At 40.2% G+C, this 24,274-nt stretch overlaps 1 pseudogene; it reads left to right on the forward strand.

The window, feature by feature from the left end:
- LOC102425056 overlaps positions 1 to 24,274 on the forward strand; it is a 50,120-nt pseudogene that overhangs the window by 22,685 nt on the left and 3,161 nt on the right.

Raw genomic sequence — 24,274 nt, forward strand, 5'->3', positions numbered from 1 at the left:
CCAGCAAGTGCACGAATTTTGTGCACCAGTCCTCTAGTCTTTTAATAATTTCATAAAAGAAAAAATACTTTAAAATATTTTTTGATATATTTAGCTTTTTGGTGATCTTCATAACTTCCTGTAGATCTGAATTTTCATATGGTATTATTTCCCTATTGTCTAAAAGTTCCTTTAATATTTCTCATGTGTGGATCTACTGATGATAAATTCAGTTTTATTTACCTGAAGTATCTTTATTCCACCTTAAATTTTGAAGAATATTGTCACTGGATATAGAATTATGGTTTGACAGTGTTATTGTTATTCTTTCAATACTTTACAGATATCATTCTATTGACTTCTGGCCTCTATTGTTTCTAGAAAGAAAGTATTTGTCATTCTTATCATGAATTCTCTCTAATGTAATATTTTCTCCCCTTTTGCAGCTTTTAAGTTTTCTCTTCCTCTGCAATTTCCAGAAATTTAACTGATAATATAGTTGTTGTTTTTTCTTTTGTATTTATCAACTTTTTGGGCCTGTAAATTGATGTTTTTAATAAAACTTAGAAAAAATTTTGTCCGTATTTTTTCAAACCTTTCTGTTCAATTGTCTCTCATATCTTTCTGATATTTCAATTGCCTATGTGTTAGACTTCTTAATATCTCATACATCATTGAAGTTTTCTTCCTTTCTTTCAATGTTTTTTTTTCTTTTGTGCATTAGTTTGGATAATTTTTTTAAAATTTAAATTCTTTATTGTTTAAAGTATTACATATGCCTCCTTTTTCCCCCATTGACCTCTCCCCAGCCACTTCCACTCCCTAGGACATGCCCTCACCCGCTACTGTCTGTGTCCATTGGTTATGCTTACATGCTTGCATACAAGTACTTTGGTTGATCGCTTACCTGCACCCCCAACACACACACCCTCCCCTGCCTTCCCTCTGAGGTTTGACAGTCTGTTCGATGCTTCTGTGTCTCTGGATCTATTTTTGTTCATCAGTTTATATATATTCCTTTTTTTAAAAAAACACATCTTTATTGTTGAGAGTATTACAGATGTCCCTCCCCCTTGACCCCTACCACCTGGTTCCCGCCCCATCCCACCTCAGGCCTTCACCACCCTATTGTCTGTGTTCATGGGCAATGCATATCTGTATATAAATCCTTTGGTTAATCTCTTCCCACCCCGTACCCCAGTCACTTTCATCCTCTCACTCCCCCAACACAAACAAAAGTTTCTCTCAGCCCAAATTTTATTTGTATATCTGAGTTCAGATGTTTGAGAGAAACCTTCTGCTTTTCCTTCGTTTATAGATAGACTTTTTAAATATTAATTTCAGCTACTTTACATGTATCTCTTTTTAAAATGTGTTTACATGGGTCTTTTTTCAAATGGAAACTGTGTCTTTGAAAATGCTTGAAAAAAAACATTCTAAGAAAGGAGATTAAATAGTATGCAGGCCAAATTTTTTACCAGACTTTATTTACATTATTTTCTGTGTTGTTATAGTTTCACAAATGTATAATCCTATATAATAAAAGCCTAATATGCTAAGTGTCCAGTCGTCCTTTCAACCACTCAAAGTGTAATATGCTAATGATATGCTAATGCCACTCAACCAGTCGCTATGACATGCACTGACCACCAGGTGGCAGATGCTCAACACAGGAGCTGCCCCCTGGTGCTCAGTGTGCTCCCACAGAGGACGCGCCCCTCAGCCAGAAGCCAGGCTCATGGCTGACAAGCACAGTGGTGGTGGCAGAAGCCTCTTCCACCTCCATGGCAGTAGGACATCCCCTCAGGGCTCCCCCCCCCCCAAGTGCATGAATTTCATGCACCGGGCCTCTAGTGTTGCATAATGGAACATCACAGAGCTGCATGTAAGCTTCTCCTGTTACTTCTGAGTAACAGATTTACTCCAGCTAAGAATTTATGATGTGCCGTAAACAGGAACATACAATTGCACAACTCAAGAATTAGAACAGTACATTCCAGAATACTGTGCTGAAATTTTGACACATTGAGTTAAGTAGAATTCTTAGAAAGTCATGAGCATCATCTTTACACCCAAACACAAATGGGTTTAAATTTTGGATGTACTTATCAGCTGTTGGACATTTGTCATGGTACTTAACCTCTCCATGCCCCAGTTTCCTTCTCTTTAAAAAGGAAATGATAGTATGTGCCTCCCAGAGTTATTTAGGGTTAAATGTAATAACATATTGAACAATATATGTTACAATTTAAGTGCTCAATAATGTTGATTTTTTACACACACATGAAATACTATGATGAAGTTTTCTGGCTAGAATATCTAGTGGTCTTATACATTCAGATTCTAAATTACTATTTAGGTTATAAAATGTCTATAAATTGCCAACTGTAAAATAGTAACTTTAAAATTCCCAATGCTTCAAAAAATGTAAATGATATGCTTTCAATTTTAATTTAGATCATAAATCACTTAAATGGAGTGAGGGTGGAATATAGTTAGTACAGCACTTAGGGAGTGGATGGGAAATACTGTACCAGGATAAGCCACTTGCAATTTATTAGTCACACACACACACACACACACACACACACACACACACACACTCTTAACAAACTGGCAGTGCATGTGTCTCAAATACTACCTAAGTTTTTAAATAAAAGATGGTAATGAAGCTAAGATTTATAGGTCGCTTAATTTCTCTAAGAATAAAAACTCCCCAATGTCTGGTGATTGGAGAGAGCACTCCAGAAAAGGGTAGATGGAGTAACCTTAACCTGTACCACAGCTGAATAAACAAAGCAACTGCCTACTCAAGTAGCAGTGTGATCAGGAGCATCATATTCCCGTATATAGGGAACAACATATAGTTTCTAAATATCTAAAACCTGGAATTAGTTAGTGTTTGTGACCTCAGTAATACCAAGAGATAAATTGTGAGATTAAAATTGTTCCAATTTTCTATATAAAGATAATATTTATAAAACTACAAACTGAAAGTTACTTTTTTTATAGCATCTTTAGTTTGTATTATAGTTTTCATTGCAGGCTGGCTTGCTAAAATATGGGTGAATGAGACAATATTTATTGGAGTTAAATATAGCACTATGATATTGAGTATGTAGTTTCTTGCCTTACAATTCATATCATGATTTTTGGCTCAAGTTATTTAAAACTAGAGGCCTGGTGCACAAATTCGTACACGGGTGGGGTCCCTCGGCCTGGCCAGTGATCGAGGCCTATCGAGAGGCTGGCCGGCAAGGGGGAGGGACCATGGGAGTTGGCTGGCTGCGGGGGAAGGGGCCGTCCCACTGGGAGGGAGGGACCATGGGAGGTTGGCCGGCCAGCCACTCTGATCGGGGCTGATGCGGGGGTTGGCCAGCCAGGGAGGAGGGGCCACCAGAGGTTGGCTGGCCGGGGGGAAAATGGGCCATGGGAGGTTAGCCAGCCGGCCCCCCATTAGGGCCCACAGGAGGGCCATCCAGCCAAGGGAGCGGGGCCACGGGAGGTTGGCTGTGGGAATGAACTGACCACCAGGGGGCAGCTCCTGCGTTGAGTGTCTGGTGGTCAATAAGCATCATAGCGACTGGTCCTTCTGGTCATTCCGGTTGTTCAGTTGTAATGGTTGCTTAGGCTTTTATATATATAGATTAGAGGCCCGGTGCACGGATTCGTGAACCGGTGGGGGCCTGTGCCCTCTCACAATCCAACATCCCCCAAGGTATGTAGTAGTGTGCAAAGCAGCAGGCAGCTGGGGAGGAGCCTATGCCACTCCACTCACCCTGGCCCTGCTGCGCCTGCTGCCACTGCGGCTCGGTAAGCTCACTGAGCGATGCTCCCGCTGTGGGAGCACACTGACCACCATAGGGCAGCTCCTGCATTGAGCATTTGCCCCCTGGTGGTCAGTGCGCATCATAGCAACTGGTTGACCGGTTGTTCAGTCATTCAGTCGCTTAGGCTTTTATATATATATAGATTGTTTCTAAAGACCTTTCCCTGCATTTTACATTAGGAACTTACTGCTATAGCTATATTTGCTTAACACTCCTCCCCACAGTCGAGATTAGGGAGGAAGAGAGGAAGGAAATCAGTTGAAGGCAAGGCCCACTCAATGAGGATCTGGTAAGTGGGAGAACATCTAAATGAACTCTGAAGATGTCTTCCTGCATGGTTTCATTTATCAAATATTTGTTGAGCACCTACTATGTGCTAGGTCCTAACCTAGGTAAACAGTGGTGTGATTCTGCCATTTTTTGTTGTTTTTTGTTTGTTTGTTTGTTTGTTTTATCTGCTGTGAAGCCCATATAGGTATTTTTTCATTTCAGATATTATACTTGTCAGCTCTATAATTTCCACTTGACAGCCCTCTTCTTTCTTCTTTAAACATAGTTTCTATTTCTTTGTTGAAATTCCCCATCTGTTCACCCATTATGACCATCTTTCCCTTTAATTTTTTTGGACCATATTTATAATAGATGTCTTAAAATTCATATCTGCCAATTCTGATATCTTGATCACAATATGTTTCTACTAATTTTCCTCTTAACTATAGTTACACTCCCCTGTTGCTTCACATATAAAATAATTTTTTGTATACAGGACACTTTGAAACCTCTTATATTTATTGAAGAGTGTTGATTTTTGTAGCAGGCAGTTAAGTTACTGACTCATCACCTTTAACTTGTAGAGGCTTGATTTTACATGTGTTTAGCGCAGATCTATTTTGGTTTTGCCCTTTCTCTCAGGGTAAACCTCTCAGTCCTGGAACGTAGTCTTTACTTGTAAGGTAAGGCCCTTCTATGGTTTCAAAATAACTCTGAGATGTTTACCAAGCTTCTCTAACTTGGTAGGTTTCAAAATTTCAAACTTTGTTTGCTCTGTGGTGGGTAACAGCTGGAACCACTGCTCAGCTCTTTCAGTCTTCTAACTTTCACTTTCTGCTAGGCTCCTTGCAGTCTGTCCAATATATGCATAATTTCAGTTACCTGAGGGTTTGAAAGTTTATATTGGGCTTTCTCCTATGTATCTCCTTCTGTTTCAGGATGTTTCAGGATTTCTACCCTCAATGTCCAACCACTCAAGTTTCCCATACTCCATCCTCTACCACTGTGGTTTTTAAAAACCATACTGCATGAAGTTTTCACTCAATTTCAGCCTGCTTTCTGTCACTCTCCAGTGTTTTCACTTTTTAAAATTATTTCAGAGTTTATAATTGCTATCAAAAGTAAGGTTAGTACAATACAAGCTACTCCACTATTTCCAACACTAAGACTTCTTGAGTAGTAGTCTTATTGGTGAGTATTGACAATTGTGTTTGGTAGATGTATTGTAGTATCTATCAGAAAGCTGTTAATAGCATTGCTTCATTGTCTCATCCTCACACCACCTCAAAGTAGGGAGAAAAGGGGAAGTAGCACTTTTTACACTGCACAAACGTGAAAATAGGAGAGAAAAGTGCTTATGATCAGAGCATTTTAGCCAAGGAGCTAGGAGTAGACCCTAAGCCTTCATATTTACGTTGTTCCTATTAGGCAAGGTTAAATTCTATAAAGCTAATAACACTTACAGAAATGAACATATCCTCAGTTACAGCAAAACCTCATTGTTACAGACTCTACATTTTGATAATTTAAACTACAAATGTGACTCGGTTTTGCATCATCTAGTAAGGAAATTTCATCAACTGAGAAACTATTAGAAATCTTAAAAGAATAAAGCAGTTGACTTTTTCAAGTAACATGTAAAAATTAATACTCTCCTAAACTCAAAAAATAAAATGAAAATATCAAGTAGGAGAGACAGGATTGAGCCACACAACACACCTAAAACATGAAATACTTATGAATAAACTTCAAAGAATATTGAATATTTGTATGCTTTAGAACAAGCAACATTTTGAAATATTTATACTATCTAAAGTAACCAAGAAATCAAATGATATTCTAATCAATTAGAGGAGAGGGAGCAGGGAGAGGCATTTGATAGGTTAGTCTATAGGTCATTCCAAGGGTCAGGAGTAGCCAGGGCCATTTTGGAAAAGAATAGAAAAGAAGAAAAGTACTTTATAATGCATTTTGATACATATAATAAACATAAAATGTGCTACAACATATTACAGTAGTTAAAACAATATGGCAATATGAAAGCTACACTGGTGAAAACTGGTAATTAGAATAGACATAGTAATAGAAAAGAATTGAGATGCCAGTATATATAAAATGTAGTATATAGTAAGAGTATTTCAATTCAGTGCCACATGATATTTGGACAAATGGAAAGCCATTAAACTAAACTAGATTTATACTTTATTCTTTATAACAAAATAAATTCCAGCTTTATAGAAAATTTAAATGCTAAAAATATAACTACAAGGTATTATAAAAAAACATGGGTTGATAATATTTGTAATTATGGAAATTTTTCCAATGTAGGAGAAAAACATATAAACCTTTCTTCTGTTAGGTAGAAAAATAAGATCAGAAATATGAATTCCTCTGTTTGGAATGAAAATCAACTTTTAATAAAAAAATACTTGCTAGTTTAGGAAAAGTCTCAAGACAGAAACATTTTTATTTTTATATGAACTGACTGTAAGCTTCTGACACTCAAAGAGAAAAATCTAAGAATTATGCCAGGGCTGTTATCTATATACTAGAGGCCCGATGCACGAAATTCATGCAAGAGTAGGCCTTCTCAGCCTGGGCTGCCTCAGCCCTTGCAGCCCCGGCTTCATCTGGAAGGTCATCGGGATGGTCATTCCACTGTTGACAGGTCACTATGGCACGCACTGACCACCAGGGGGCAGACGCTCAATGCAGGAGCTGGCCCCTTGTGGTCAGTGCGCTCCCATAGCCAACCTCCTATGGCCAATTGCTGGCCAGGCCAAGGGCCCCCACCCGTGAACGAATTCATGCACTGGGCCTGTAGTAAACTTATAAATCTCATTCATGTCATATATGAAGTTTTCTCTTTCTGAATATAAGGAAACACAAAGATGATTTATCAATTTCAAGGGGTTTAAATTTTGAAAACTACAAAATAGACCTTGAAGAACAATTATTCTATACTTTATAAGATGTGAATTTGAACATTGAGCCTATTTATTGCATGTAAGTAAAATCTCTAATTATATTTAATTTTATTTTTTATTAAGAAATTTAAAATTAAATTAAACAAAGCTGAGATTTTTATTAACCAGGCATTAAGACTCTATTATATTAATGATGCACTAGAAGTTTGAATCAAATAAGAAAAGTGTTCATGCTCTTGGGACAGAACAACACTGTACATGAGGACAAACACTTCTTTGCTGATTGGATGTAGACCAAAGACTGCATCAGTTTCAACAACTGAGCGATACAAAAGCATTGGTCACCAGATCAGGGGACTGGGAACCCCAAGTCAAATGCCATTTATTTCCTCTTATCTTGTAAGGCATTATTATCTGAGTGGTGGGTTTTTTTGTTTGTTTTGTTTTGTTTTTTGTCCAGGGAACCCTTCCAATCACTTCTATTCTGTGTAATATAATTAGTGCATATAGGCCAACAGAATGTCAGGATACAATGACTGCTAGTGTGCTGAGCTTGAAGGCTGTGGTTTGGGAATCAAAATTTCACTTGGGTCTTGACTTGAAAAATCATGTTCTAAACATGTCCCTAAATGGTCGGAGCATGATTCAGCCACATTGGTAAAAATAGAAACCTCACTTGGAACAATGGGAAAGGAATTATATAGCTTCTGTAAAATAAAAATATTAAATTAGAACTCTGATAAAACTGTAGAACTGAGTCATTAAAAATTACTAAATAAAAAAGGGGTTTTAATTCCTTTTTTTACTCAATTCTTCTTTTTAGTCCTGGAATTGAAGTTATTTACCCAGTTATTATGCTGGTTTGCCAGTTTTCTTGTTATGTTCAAATAAGAAGAAAGACAACTACTAATTTTTTCCTAGCTGCAAAATTTTTATTCTTTTGCTGATGACAGTCAAATTAATTTGCAATAATCCAGGTAGAATGTGAAATATTTTATATTTTAAATCTCTTTTCCAAGGCAGTTTTCTCACAGTTCAGTTAAAACATTTTTTAACTTTTTGGCAAGTTGAAATCAAAACCTGAGCGGTCCTACCGCTGCTCTGCTCCTAGTTTGGATGTGCAGTATGATGAGCTATTTTTACTCCCGGCTTGGAGCCATCTGGTTCTCTGCGAAGTTCACATTGGTATTTTTCAGTGCAGCTGGTCACATGTACTCTTTTCCCAAGTCAAGGCTGCTGACCTGGGGAGGAATGTGTGCAGACTCTTGGGGCATCTCCGACCTCGCCATATCCTCTGCTGTCAGTTGATCCTCCTGATCCTCCTGGCTGAGTGCTGGGCTTAGTGGGCCACCAGCACTGACTTCTCTCTTGTGTGTTAGTATTGAAGCCTTTTCTCTCCAGAGGGATTTAATAGAAGCAGTCCAGAAAGAGCCTGGGAACTGGGCTTCACAAAAGGCATCTACCTTGGTGGTGGGACAAGGCACTTCTGCCATTTTTCTGCTTTGCTGTTGGGAACAGTATGCCAGGTGTAGTTAAGTAACTGAGTGCCTTGTCATAGTAAAAGTATACTGTGCACAGGCAATCAGAAAAATGCCTTCACATGCAGACTTAGGGGAAAGAATAAATTGCCCCATTAACTGCGGGCAGGGCTCACTCTCACTCCTCTTGGGAAACACACCCGCTTGAGAGCTGTGATGGCTGTCACCCTCACGCGCCAGGAAAAGCCTTTTCAATGTTCCAGGCTCCTTTGTCTTTTCCTTTTAGAAAAGAGTAAGTTTCTTTACCTTAACAACAGCTATCAGTTGATATTTATAAAGTGCCTGCTGGACTTCCACTGTACCCACACCTCTGGCTTCTCACGTTTACAAATGATAGCGGAGAATAGCAGCTGCATTCATTCCGAGCAGCCCTTCTGTGTAAGATGAACAGTGTTCTTTCTATCCTGCCACACTGACTTATGTCCCAAGGGTCTTTTGGTGACAGTGCCTACTGGAAGTGCAGAAAAATCCCAATAATTAATATGGGATTATACAAATAAAATTAAGAGACTTTATTGACTCAAGAACATTTCTCTGCATCACATCCTCAAGAGCCTTTGGTGTTAAGCTCCAGAATGGGTAACCACACACAGAAAGCAGTGAGTTAGTTCATGCTTCAGAGATTTCAAGGAACGGAATAAGCTGCCTTCTCTCCAGTTGACTTCATTGCTACATACCAGTTTTTCCTTTTAAGGATTTTCTTCCTACTGATTCAAATTATTCCTATCCCCTAGATAGTCCACTATAAATGCTTCTACTACTTATTACAATTACTACTTTTAACTACCAGCCAATGTTATTGACCCTGACCACGAGACAATCCCTGGTAAACCATCCACTGTATGGTGGTTAAGAACACAGGCTTTGGAGCCAGACGATGGGTTCAGATCTCAGGTCCATCACTTTAATTAACCTTGGGCAAGCCACTTAACCTTTCCATACTTAATTTTCCTCATCTGTAAAACAGGGAATGATAATAATACACCTACTTCATAGGTTTATAGTGATGATTAAATTAACTCTGGGGTTTAAAGGCCAGTTCATGGAACTCCGGATGCCTGTGAACTTGAATTGGGAATTTAATTGCAGATGACCCTTGAACAATTCAGGTTTAGGGGTGCTGACTCGCCCTTTGAGAATCTATGTGTAACTTTTGACTCCCCCAAAAGTTAACTACTAATAAATAGCCTACTGTTGACCAGAAGCCTGACCAATAACATAGAGTCAACACATTTTTTTGTTTACATTTTGTATTTTTATAATATATTCTGTATATATTATGTATATATAATGTATATATTCTGTATCCTTATAATAAAGCAAGCTATACAAAAGAAAATCTTATTAAGAAAATTATAAGAAAGAGAAAATACTTTTACAATATGTATTTATTGAAAAAATTGACATATAAATGGACCCACTTAGTTCAAACCTGTGTTGTTCAAGGGTTGACTGTATATCTAGGCCCATCAGCTTTTCAAACTTATATATTGTTAAAACTGTCACTAGATCTTCTTTTATGTTTTTTTAAAGCACTTTATTACCATATACCTTTTTATTATTTGGGCTACTGTCTCAGTATATTTTATTTCCCTTGTTATCCCATGTATTGTATTTTATGCATTTAAAAACTTTATTTTGCAAAGAGGTTGTCAGGCTACATTAGATTGCCAAAGAGGGCGGTGGCACAGAAAAAGTAAAGAATCCTTGGTTAGCCCTGACTGGGTAGCACAGTTAGTTAGAGTGTCATCCCAATACTCCAAGGCTGTGGGTTCAATCTCCAGTCAGAGCACATACAAAGCAACCAATGAATGCATAAATAAATGGAACAACAAATTGATCTTTTCTTTCTTTCTTTCTTTCTTTCTTTCTTTCTTTCTTTCTTTCTTTCTTTCTTTTGTTCTTTCTTTCTTCCTTTCTCTCTTTCTCTATTTAAAATCAACAAGTTAAATAAAAAGAATCCTTGGTTAAAACAGGTGTCAAGTATTTACAATAATTCCATTTTTTAATGTGGGTTATAATAATATCCCATCTGCTTCAATTGGCACATAATAATCATAATATTTGTGTTCACTATTATTTTTATTAGTAGTAATATCTTTTCATTTAATTCTCATGATAACCCAAGAGGTAAATCTATCTATGGCTATCATCATCCCACTAGTATATACAGTATGCATATGAGGGCAGGATTTTTTTTGTTTCATTCATTGTGCATTCCCAGAACCTAAAATGTGCATGACATACAGTAGACATCCAATAAATATCTGCTTAATGACTGTCCACATCCTAGTTTTGGAAATGAGAACACCAGGGCTTAGAGAGGTGGGGTAACATACCCCAAGTCACTCAGCATGAGAGTCATCAAGCACCAGTTGATATGACTCCAGGGGTGGGGACTGACTTTCTTCATCTGTTGTCTCCTGGTCACTTCATAATTCTTAAAGCAGCATCCTTCCCAAGCTTAGGACTTGCTTTGGGAAAACAGAGCCTAGTTTTGGCTGGGACTTCCTAATGGAAAAATGAAAAAGGAATGAGATATTCAGGTGATAGGCAGAACTGAGTAACCCAAATTTTACCTGATCTTATCAGTAAACAAAGTCATATTAATATGTGGGTGTACATAGATTTTCCCCTTCTTAGATCTGCTAAGAGGAATTTAATTTTATCTTCTCAGCTTAGTTCCTGGGCTTTATGGTGCAAGATTTGAGTTTAGAGGAAATGGAGAAGTGACAGCTGGGATGTGGTCTGGAAAGAAATGAGTTTTACCTGTGGGTGAGGACAGAGAAGAAATTGACAAGATCTGCAAGGGCTGAGTGTCAGGGAGAGCTGAAAGTAACAGAGAAAGAAGGGTTTGGGGACTGGTCTCCATGGGTGTTAGAGATTAGAGAGAGGATTTTTCCAAGTTTATTTGTGTAAAACTTCTTGCCTTCCCCTCCCTCCTCACTGCCAAGTCATGAGCATTTTTTCTAGACTTCTTCAGGACAGGGACTACAAGACCTTCCATCTTTTATATGGGTTATAATATCCCATCTGCTTCAGTCAGCACAGGCTTCACTAGAACTTTCTTTCCTGTCCTGGCTTCTCCTCACAAGGGTCCACTGCCTTCTATGCTGAGTGCAGGGCTCCTTACACGAGAGGGAAGATTGACTGTCTCCCTAGTTCTGTGACTTGTTTTACTGTGTGGTTCAGAAGTGGTACAATATGTGTCCAGTATTTCTTTAAGTTTCTCAGAAAAGCAGGTTTTTTCTTTTGTGAACATCTGCACAGCTAAAAACGCACACAAATCTATAAGAACAAGTAATGGCTTGCAGGCATAGTTATTATTTTAAAATAAATTCTAATATGTGGAATCTAAAGAACAATATAAATGAACAAATAAAATAGAAACAGACTCATAGATACAGAGAACATTTTTACAGTTATCAGAGGGGAGGGAGGGTGGAGAATTGGGTGAAAAAAATGAAGGGAGAACTGGGTAAAAAAGTGAAAAAATGAAGTACAAATTAGTAGGTACAATATAGTCATGGGGATGTAAAGCATGCATAGTGAATATCCTATATAATAAAAATCTAATATGCAAATTGACCGAACAGCGGAATGACTGGTCACTATGACACACACTGATCACCAGGGGGCAGACGCTCAATGCAGGAACTTCCCCCTGGTGGTCAGTGCACTCCCACAGAGGGCACACCACTCAGCCAGAAGCTGGGCTCACGGCTGGTGAGCATAGCAGAGGTGGCGGGAGCCTCTCCCACCTCCACAGCAGTGCTAAGGATATCCAGCTGCCAGCAGTTGGACATCCCCAGGGGGCTCCCGGACTGCAAGAGGGCACAGGCCGGGCTAAGGGACACCCCTGAATGCACGAATTTTGTGCACCAGGCCTCTACGAGTCAATAATATTGTAAAAACTATGTACAGTGCCAGGTAGGTACTGGAAATATCAGGGGAACACTTTGTAAGTATATGATTGTTTAACCACTATGCTGTACACCTGAAACTAATATAAAGTAATATTGAAAACAAAAACAGCCCTACCCAGTGGCTCAGTTCATTGGAACATTGTGCCGTGCACCAAAAAAGGTTGCAGATCCTATACCTGGTCAGGACACATACCTAAGTTGCAGGTTTGATCCCAGTCAGGGCATATACGGGGGGCAACCAATCAATGTTTCTCTTTCACATGAATGATTCTCTCTCTCTCTCTCTCTCTCTCTCTCTCTCTCTCTCTCTCTTTCTCTCTCTTCCTCTCTATCTAAAAAAGTCAATAAAAACATATCCTCAGGTGAGGATTTTAAAAATAGGGGTAATGATATATATCCTGAGGACTGAATAACACAATCCAGGTAAGATACTTAATAGGTGTTCTCTATTACTCTTATTTAACAGGGAGCCAGTTAAATGTATGGGACAATAACATTAAGAGATCTTTTCTCATTTGGTGTCTATTTTTCATATCTATAATAAATTTTTTTCTGGTTTTCCAGAACAGTCTGCCCCAAAGATACTTCCTGGTCTCTGTCTTTTGCAGGATAGAAAACTGCTTAGTATTGGAAGTGTCAGTTTTTCTTTCTGGTTTCGAATGGCATCATTAAGGTTTCAAACCTCTCATATCCAAGTTTGGGACTGTCCTAGAGATCTGGGAGTGCTGAGTTTCTGGTGTTCAAGGTGTAGAGGAAGCTTCTCTGGGCACAGTGTTTCAGAACGGGCACAGAGGCCTGAGCGGGCCTCAGGCAAACTTCTTCCTCCAGGCGTGGCTCAGGGAGCCTCTGTCTTCCCTTGGATTGCATCACAGTTACAATAAAGAGGATGAGTCTCATCAGGGGCCATTTCCAGGGCTTTATTTGCAACAAACCACTGTAAAACAAACAAAAATACATTAAAAATGGAAAGGGAATAAAAGTATGTTTTGAAATAGAAACTAAATAAATATTTTAAATTAGTGGAAAAAATATGCCTATACAGCAACAAAGATTTGTCACCCACCCTGAGTAATTTAGAGCTTGGAAGGCAAAATGGGTGTGAGTAGGTGTGCCAGGAACATGGCCCCTCCCACTATCCATAAGTAGTTGGTAACCTCACATTTTTTTTGGTTCAGTTTTGTTTTGTGTTGGTTTCAAGCACACAGTTTAGTGGTTAGACAATCATCTACTTTACATAGTGTTCCCCTCAGTATTCTCAGTAGCCCAACTGGCACCATACATAGTTACCGCAATATTATTGACTATATTCTCTATGCTTTGCTTACATTTCCATGATTATTTGGTAACTACCAATTTGTACTTCTTAATCCCTTCAGCTCTTTCACCCAGTCCCCAAACACCCACCCCTCTGGCAACCACCCATTCCCTCTCTGTTTCTAGGAGTCTGTTTCAATTTTATTTGATCCTTTATTTTGTTTTTTAGATCCACATATAATCACATGGTATTTTTATTTCTCTGACTGACTTATTTCATCGAGCATAATATCCTCTAGGTCCATCTACATCAGTGATGGCGAACCTTTTGAGCTCGGCATGTCAGCATTTTGAAAAACCCTAACTTAACTCTGGTGCCGTGTCACATATAGAAATTTTTTGATATTTGCAACCATAGTAAAACAAAGATTTATATTTTTTATATTTATTTTATATATGTAAATGCCATTTAACAAAGAAAAATCAACCAAAAAAATGAGTTCGCATGTCACCTCTGACACGCGTGTCATAGGTTCGCCATCACTGACCTACACTGTCACAAATGGTAAGATTTCACTCTTTTTATGGCCAAGTAATATTCCATTGTATATATGTCCCACTGCTTTTTTATTCACTTGTGTATTGATAGGTTGCTTCCATATGTTGGCCATTGTAAATAACACTACAATGAACATAGGGTGCATATATTCTTTCAAATTAGTATTTTAGGTTTCTTTGGATAAATCCTCAGAAATAAAATTGCTGGGTCATAAGGCAGTTCGATTTTCAATTATTTTAGGACACTCCATACTGTCTGCGTCACATCAATCTGCATTCCCAGCAACAGCACAGGAGGGTTCCCATTTTCCACATCCTCGCCAACCTTGTTGTTTGTTGATTTATTGATAGTAGCCATTCTGACAGGTGTGAAGTGATATCTTATTGTGGTTTTTTTTTTTGGATAAATCCTCAGAAATAAAATTGCTGGGTCATAAGGCAGTTCGATTTTCAATTATTTTAGGACACTCCATACTGTCTGCGGCACATCTCCTACTGGGGATGTGCCCGCAACCCAGGTACATGCCCTTGACCGGAATCGAACCTGGGACCTTTCAGTCCGCAGGCCGCCATTCTGACAGGTGTGAAGTGATATCTCATTGTGGTTTTAATTTGCATTTCTCTGATGATTAGTGACATTGAGCATCTTTTCATATGTCCATTGGCCATCTGTATGTCCTCTTTGGAGAAGTGTCTCTTTAGGTTCTTTGTCCATTTTGTAATTGCATTCTTTTTTGGTGTGGAGTAGTATGAATTCTTTATAAGTTTTGGATATTAACCCTTATCAGGTGTATCACTGGCGAATATGTTCTCCAATTTAGTAGGTTTTCTCTTTATTTGTTGATGGTTTCCTTTGCTGCAAAACTTTTGAGTTTGATAAAGCCACATCTGTTTATTTTTTCTTTTGTTTCCCTTGCCTGAGGAGATATATCAGAAAAAATATTACTAATAGAAATGGCTGAGATTTACAACCTATGTTTTCTTTTCTTCTAGGACTTTTATGGTTTAGAATTTAACATTTAAATCTGTAATCCATTTGGCATTTATTCTAGCATACAGTATAAGAAGGTGGTCTAATTTCATTTTTTTGCAAGTATCTTTCCAATTTTCCCAATACCATTTATTGAACAGACTTTACCCCATTGTATGTTCTTGCCTACTTTGTAAAATATTAATTGGCAATATAGTCCTGGGTTTATTTCTGGGTTCTCTATTCTGTTTCACTGATCTATATGTCTGTTTTTATGCCAGTACCATGCTCTTTTGATTACTGTGACCTTGTAGTGTAGTTTGATATCAGGTAGCATGATTCCTCCAACCTTGTTCTTCTTTCTCAGTATTGCTGAGGCTAGTCAGGGTTTTTTGGTTCCATATAAATTTTGGAATTATTTCTTCTAGTTCTGTGATATATGCCATTGGTATTTTGATAGGAATTTCATTGAATCTATAGATTGCTTTTGGAAGTATGGACATTTTAATGATGTTAATTCTTCCTATCCATAAATGTTATATACTTCCATTTATTTGCATCTTCTTTAATTTCTTTCTTCAGTGTCTCATAATTTTCTGAGTACAGATATTTTACCTTCTCGGTTAAATTTATTTCTGGGGCTTATAAAATTTATTTTATTTTGTTTTGTTTTTAAATATATTTTTATTGATTTCAGAGAGGAAAGGAGAGGGAGAGAGAGAGATAGAAACATCAATAATGAGAGAGAATCATAGATTGGCTACCTCCCGCACGTCCCCTAGCAGGGATTGAGCCCACAACCTGGACATGTGACCTGACCAGGGGTTGAACCATGACCTCTTGGTTCATAGGTCAACATTCAACCACTGAGTCACACCAGCTGGGCTCCAGGTATTTTTTAATGCAAGTGTAAATAATATAATAATATTGTTTTCTTAGTTTCCTTTCTGATAGATCATTATCCTATCTAATAAGGAGGGAATATGCTAATTGACTGCCCCGCCCTCAAAGATGGCAGCACCCACAGCCAATAAGGAGGGAATATGCTAATTGACTGCCCGCCCTCAAAGATGGCAGCACCCACAGCCAATAAAGAGGGAATATGCTAATTGACTGCCCCGCCCTCAAAGATGGAGGGGCCCACAGCCACAAGATAGTGGTGCCCAGTCCCTTCAGCCCCGCCAGGGCTCCTGCCTCTGTGGTCCCCCAGTCCCCTCAGCCCCCCTGATGCCCAAGGCTGGCCCGAGGTGCAGGCAAGCCTCAGATGGTGGCTGCCCAGCCACCCAGGGCTGCCCGAGGCTCAGGTAACCAGGGCCGGCCAAGGCTTGTGCTGCCGGCAGTGGCAACAGCAGAGGTGTGATGGGGGCGTCGCCTTCCCCTGATCACCGGGTCACCTCCCACCCCTGAGGGATCCCGGGCTGTGAGAGGGGGCAGGCTGGGCTGAGGGACTCCACTCCAGTGCATGAATTTTCATGCACTGGGCCTCTAGTTGGCATATAAAAATACGACCAATTTCTGAATATTAATTTGTATTCTGCTATTTCACTGAATTCATTTATCAGTTCTAGTAGTTTTATTTTTGTTTTTGTTTTGGTGGAGTCTTTAGAGTTCTCTATATACAGTATCATGTCATCTGCAAATAATGACAGTTTTACTTTTTTCTTTCCAATTTAGATGACTTATTTTTTTCTTCTTGTCTGATTGCTGTGACTAGGACTTCTAGTACTATCCTATATAATAAAACCCTAATATGCAAATCAACTGAATGGCAGAACAACTGGTCACTATGATACGCACTGACCACCAGGAGGCAGACTCTCAATGCAAGAGCTGCCCCCTGGTGATCAGTGCGCTCCCATAAGGGGAGCACTGCTCAGCCAGAAGCCAGGTTCATGGCTGGCAAGTGCAGCGGTGGTGGCAGGAGTCTCTCCCGCTTCAACAGCAGCACTAAGGACCCCTCAGGAGATGTCCAACTGCTGCGAGGAATGGGCCTAATCCAACAGTCGGACTGCGAGACGGCGCAGGCTGGGCTGAGGGACTCCCCCACCCCAGTACACGAATGTCGTGCACCGGGCCTCTAGTGTTGAATAAGAATGGGGAACGTAGACATCCCTGTCATGTTTCTGATCTTAAAGGAAACACTTTGAGTTTTTCTCCCATTGAGTATGATGTTAGCTGTAGATTCATATATGGCCTTTATTACATTGAGGTATATTCCCTCTATCCCTACTTCCTGAGAGTTTTTATCACAAATGGGTGCTGGATTTTATCAAATTCTTTTTCTGCATCTATTGATATGATCATGTGATTTTTATCCTTTATTTTGTTTATGTGGTGTATCACGTTAATTGATTTGTGGATAACAACCTTTCATCCCTGGAATAAGCCCCACTTAATCATGTTGTATGATCTTTTTAATGTATTGCTGGATCCAACTTGTTAATATGTATGTATATATATTTTTAATTGTCACCTGAGGATATGTTTTTATTGATTTTTAGAGAGAGAAAGAGAGAGCAACATCGATCAGTCACCCCCTTAGGCATCCTGACCAGGAATCGAACTGCATCCTTGGATGCACAGGATGACACTCCAACCAACGGAACCACCCGGGCATGTTTGATAAAATTTTGTTGAGGATGTTTGCATCTATGTTCATCAGGGATATTGGCCTATAATTTTCTTTCTTTCTGGTATCTTTATCTGGTTTTGGAATTCACCTCAACAGGGTCTGTTGTCTTCCAGTACCTTCCTTTGAGTGTGCCACTTGTGGAGCTAATTGGGTCATGTTCTGATGTTGTTGAACCACTGGTTGTGTTCCCTTGGGATGGGATCCAGAGCCAGTTAATTTCAGGCATTGCCAGCGACAGATCCTGGGCTTCCTGTTTGGACCTACAAAGTAATACACAGTGTGTGGCTGCCTCTGCTGGGCCTAAGTGTGGGTGGGAGGGGTTTCCAGCAGCACCAAGCCCAGGTGCAGATCAGCAAAAGGCCCAAGTCTCCCCCAAATCTGCCTTCACTTGTTAGCTTCAGTCACTGAAAGAGCGTCTGTTGGTACATGAGTTGGGTGAGGGAGGTTCTCACAGAGTCACCAATTATGGGCGAGTGGTGTTCACCAGATTGATACAGATTCAAACTTGGTGCCAGTATTTGATTTGAGGCCAAACAGTGACAGTCTCAGGGTACACCAAAGTCATCCGGACCCGTCATGTGGTACACTTTTGTGGTGGGGCAGGGTCTCAGGGCTTCATCAGGGTAAGGCCAGCAGTGTTCGTCAGGCCCACACAGAGCAAGATTTGGCTATGTAAAGGGGGGGTCGGCAGAGGAACAGTGGCGCCAGTCTGGCTTGTGTGAGAAAAATGGCCCCTCCCAAGAGTCACACTACTAAGTTTTTTTCCAGAGTCAACCAGGACCTCCTGGAGCATCTTCTGCACCAGGCAGGGACCCAGGCGGGCCACACCCCATTGACAATACTGCTGAGTCAAGCTCAGCAGGGCAAGGCCACTAGGAGTCAGAAGGGTGGAGCGAGTGGTTCTCTGCTGGTGGGGCTAGTGGATCTTCTGTGGGGTTTGGGTCACCATTACTCTGGCCCTCGGGAATGGGATGCAGCTTCTCAGGCACTCCAGGTGGGCAAACATCATTGCTACTCTGGTGTGCGGTGGGGGCAGGGGAAATGGTCTCTGCCCCAGGGCCACACAACCCTGTCTCTGATTTTCCCTGAGTTTGCCCTCAAGATCCTTTCAAGAAAGTCCATATCAGAGGTTCAGGCAGCAGACTCCTCCTCAGGGTGTGATCTGGCCAGACAGGAGGACAAGGAGTCGGGAGGGAGGAGCTTGTACAGCCCCCACACCAATGCAGTTTGGAGAGGAGTGCCCAATCCAAGAAAGATGGGGTCTGTGGGCAGCGCAGGACAGGGACACAGCACAGGGACCCTGGTGGCTGTCCCTTCAGCTGTTCTCCAGATGCCACACAACCAGTCTGTCTTTACAAGATTCTTGACCAATCCAAACTGCCCTCCCTCTGCTGGAGCCCAGGGTGAGTGGTTGTAAATGAGATTTTGTGCACTGACTCTTTAAGTGGGTATCTGGGTTTTTACCAGATTTCTATCTCTCACTGTCAGACAGAATCCCTGCTGGTTTCCACTACCAGATGTTATGTGGGTGCCTCTTCCCTGCTATGTTACTCCAAGCTGGGGAATCAGGCATGGGGCTGAGCTTCTATGCTCCTTAGGGGGGACCTTTGCAGCTGAGCTATCCCTCTGGATATCAACTTCAACACATGGGAGCAGGCCCAGCCCTTTTTGCATCTCTGCCCTTCCCACCAATCTAGCTGAGGCTTCTTCTATAATCCTTAGTTACTCTTCAGTTGGTTATTCAGGTTGAATATTCTATAATTAGCTGTAGTTCCAATTTGGTCCTGGGAGGCGGTCAGTGTAACTTCCACCTATTCTGCTTCCATCTTTTTTGAATCAACAGTTTTTGTTTTTGTTTTTGTTTTGTTTGTTTTGTTTTGTGTAGGCTTATTGTAAGGGTGTTGTAAAAAAAAAAGATAAAACAAAACAATATTTCAATTATTTTACTTTGAAATAGTCTTTTTTCTGGCCAGATTAATTTTCCTAAAATACCATTTTCCTCACAAGCTAAAAAGCTTTAGCAACCCCTACTGATTTTAGGATCTGGTTCAAATTTCTTAGCCTGGCAATATAGGTCATTCCACTGTTTTCCAACTCTTCACTACAGAAATCTCTCATTCCAGCTGGTATCCTTATTTTCCTGCAAACATTATATATATATATATATATGGCTCATTGCTGCCTCAAAAATTTTGTTCATGCCTAACCCCAAAAGGAAGACCTCCTCCAAGGTACTTTCTCAGCCTAAATATTTCTCTCTCCCAATTCGTTTCTTTTCTTTCGATTCATGTTGATCTCTCACATTTTCTACTCCCATGACACTGACTCCTGTGCATAGAGACATCCTATGCTGATCTTTCATGCTTTTTTACTCCCATGACACCAACTGACTCCTGTACATAGAGACATCCTATGTGTGACCAGAGGATGTAAGTAAAGGGCCTCCCACAGTACCTGAAGTAGAGGTTTCCCTTCCTGAGGCAATGAAAGGCACCAGAAGAATAACTGAAATGGATAAAATGTGTTTTTTGTGAAGAGCATTTTTCAATATTTAAATACTCCCTCTGACCCTGGCAGGTGTTGTTAAGTGGTTAGAGTGTTATGGGTTCGATTTCTAGTCAGGGCACATACCCAGGTTGTAGGTTCAATCCCTGGTTGGGGTGCCTGCATGAGGTAACCGATTGTTTTTCACATCGATGTTTCTCTCTCTCCCTCTCTCTTCCTCTCTCTCTAGAACAGTGGTTCTCAACCTGTGGGTCGCGACCCCTTTGGTGGTTGAACGACCCTTTCACAGGGGTCGCCTAAGACCATCCTGCATATCAGATATTTACATTACGATTCATAACAGTAGCAACATTACAGTTATGAAGTAGCAACGAAAATAATTTTATGGTTGGGTCACAACATGAGGAACTGTATTTAAAGGGCCAGAAGGTTGAGAACCACTGCTCTAGAATCAATGAAAAACATATCCTTGGGTGACGATTAAAAAATAAAAAATACTCCCTCTGGATTTATGTCCTTAATTTATTTCACTGCAGCCAAATGTAACACACAATGCAGTTAAGTTAGGATACAGTTTTAAAATATATTTTATTGATTTTTTTACAGAGAGGAAGGGAGAGGCACAGAGAGTTAGAAACATCGATGAGAGAGAAACATCGATCAGCAGCTTCCTGCACACCTCCTACTGGGGATGTGCCCGCAACCAAGGTACATGCCCTTGACCGGAATCGAACCTGGGATCCTTCAGTCCGCAGGCTGACGCTCTATCCACTGAGCCAAGCCGGTCAGGGCTTAAGATACAGTTTTAGTAGAAAAATAAAGCAAAGAAATATTTTTCAAGGAAAAAAATGTCTTTGAAATGAATTTCTAAAGCTTCATCATATTATGTTTAGAAATTGGATCTTTAGTTTATAAGCATAAACTGCTTTTCCCAATATAATTTGTGAAGAGCGCACACACTGTCTGGCAGGTAAAAGCCGTTCCATCTTCCTGCACACGGAAAGGTGAGGCTATATATCTGAGTATTTTCACAATAACCCTGTGATCTTTCCACTGAGAATTCTGACTTGGTCTGGTGGGCCGTAATATTTTTAAGTAGAGAAGGAGGAACTGAGTGTCGATGGAGGCCTCCTGATCTGTCAGGAACTGTGCACAGTGCTTTGATGTGCGTTCTCACTTAACGATTGTGACACATAGGCACAAAGGATGCTATTACCCCGCTGTTATGGTTGAGGGAATTATAGGATCAGGCCAAGAGATTATTTACTTCAATCCAAGGTAAACAAAATAATGATTACCCATGACAGTTGGAATGCCCAGTCTGTTGGGAGAATTATATGTAGTGAGACATGAAAGTAAGCTCAGGCTTGGAAAGGCTCTAAAGAGATGACACTTGCTCGCAATAGGCAATAGCACCCAGAGAGGCAGCACGTGGTTGTACAGCTTGTGGAGTACAGGCAACCATGGTCACATCATAGGTATCACACATTTGTATTTTTATTCTGACAAATTCCTGACAGATGTCAGTGAAGTGTCTTGTTCTAACGAAAGCAGCATATTGCATCAATTTCCCAACAAATGGAAGTGAAGTGTCTTAAGGGAGAATGTCTTCCCAATTTTTGCCGAGGCACCTACTGCAAGGGCTGGCAGTGGCAGCCCTTAGCTGGTTAACTATTCCATGCCTCCTAGCTGGTCTGCATTGGACTGGTCCCCTTGCCAGAGTAGGTAGAAGTCAGGAAAGTTGACCTGAGGACTTGGGGGCTAAACCAATTTTTACAGAAAACTAATTTTTATAAATCTCAACTTCATACAATTTCATGATCAACTTGGGAGGTTTTCTAGCATGTATAAATGACAAATGCAAATGGTGCTCCTTTGTTAGGGAATCTCTGGCTTTAAGTTTTAGGATATTGACTTTATCACCTAAGCCAGTGATGGCGAACCTATGACACGTGTGTCAGAGGTGACATGCGAACTCATTTTTTTGGTTGATTTTTCTTTGTTAAATGGCATTTAAATATATAAAATAAATATCAAAAATATAAGTCTTTGTTTTACTATGGTTGCAAATATCAAAAAATTTCTATATGTGACATGGCACCAGAGTTAAGTTAGGGTTTTTCAAAATGCTGACATGCCAAGCTCAAAAGGTTCGCCATCACTGACCTAAGCCTCGTCTCTTACCAGCGGTTCTCAACCTGTGGGTCGCAGCCCCTTTGGGGGTTGAACGACCCTTTCACAGTGGTCACCTAAGACCATCGAAAACACATATATAATTACATATTGTTTTGTGATTAATCACTATGCTTTAATTATGTTCAATTTGTAACAATGAAAATACATCCTGCATATCAGATATTTACATTACGATTCATAACAGTAGCAAAATTACAGTTATGAAGTAGCAACAAAAATAATTTTATGTTTGGGGGTCACCACAACATGAGGAACTGTATTAAAGGGTCGCGGCATTAGGAAGGTTGAGAACCACTGTCTTAGACCATCTCACTTACAATTCAGAGCTGAGAAGGAATGACAGCTCTTCCCCCTTTTATCAAAGTGGTCACTTACACACAGGCCTGGGTGCACTGGCCATATTTTACCACTGAACCCTGGGCAGAATGACTGGGTCCAGGCCTTGATGCCTCTCCAGACTGAAGCAATGGGCTTTTCTCCTGGAAGAATTTGCAATGTGGGACTGAGAGACACAGTGACAGAGGACAGAGCTGAGCCACACGAGGGGCGGTGCTGTGCAGGAAAGATGCTGCTGCTGACTGGGCTTCTTCTCAGCCTTGGATGCTCAAATCTTCCACACCCCTCGAGATACTTCAGTGTCCTTTGTGTGTGTGTGTGTGCGGTACACATACACAATTTTTAAAAAAAGCTTTATTTTTTATAAGTTTCAGATTTACAGAAAAAATGACAAAGGTAGTACAGGTTTTCACACACCCTGCACCTCATTTCCCTTATTATGACTCTCTTACATTAGTGTGGTACATTTGTTATAATAACTGAGCCAATATTGATACATTGTTATTAACTGAAGTCCATACTTTATTCAGATTTTCTTAGTTTGTACATAATGTCCCTTTTCTGTTCCAGGATCCTGCCTAGCCTACCATATTTCATTTCCTTGTTACATCTCTTTAGCTTCTTCTTGGCAGTTATAGTCTCAGACTTGTCTTGTTTTTGATGACCTGGGCAGTTTTGAGGAGTACTGGTCAAGTGTTTTATAGACTGTCTGTCTATTGGAATTTCTCTGATGTTTTTCTCATGATTAGATTGGGGTTCTGGGTTTTGGGGAGGATGACTGTACGTACTGTAAACATGACTTATCACTATTGAAGTTGGCCTTGATCACCCAGCTGAGGTAGTGCTAGCCAGGTCTCTCCATGGTAAAGTTACTCCTGCTCACTCCCCTGTCCTTACACAGCCCACACTTAAGGAGCAGGGAGGTAGGTTACACCTTCCTGAGGGTGAAGCATCTACATAAATTATTTAGAATCCTTCTGTATGGGAACTTTGTCTCCTTTCCTTACAACTTTTATTTATTTATTTTTAATCCTCACCTGAGGATATGTTTTTACTGATTTTTAGTGAGAGAGGATGAGAGAGAGAGAGAAAGAGAGAGAGAGAGAGAGAGGAGAGAGAAACATCGATTGATTGCTTGCCATACATGCCCCAACCAGGGATTGAACTCGCAACCTGGGTATGTGCCCTGACTTGGAATCGAACCTGAAACTTTTGGTGTACAGGATGACATTCCAACCAACTGAGCCACCCAGCCAGTGTTACAATATATACTTTTAATTTATATGAATTTAATACCATTCCCATAGCTTTCAACAACAACAACAAAAGGCCCTTAAAAGTCCAGTTCATGAG

Source organism: Myotis lucifugus, unplaced genomic scaffold (genome assembly GCF_000147115.1).
Source record: "Myotis lucifugus unplaced genomic scaffold, Myoluc2.0 scaffold_223, whole genome shotgun sequence".
NCBI lineage: Eukaryota > Metazoa > Chordata > Mammalia > Chiroptera > Vespertilionidae > Myotis > Myotis lucifugus.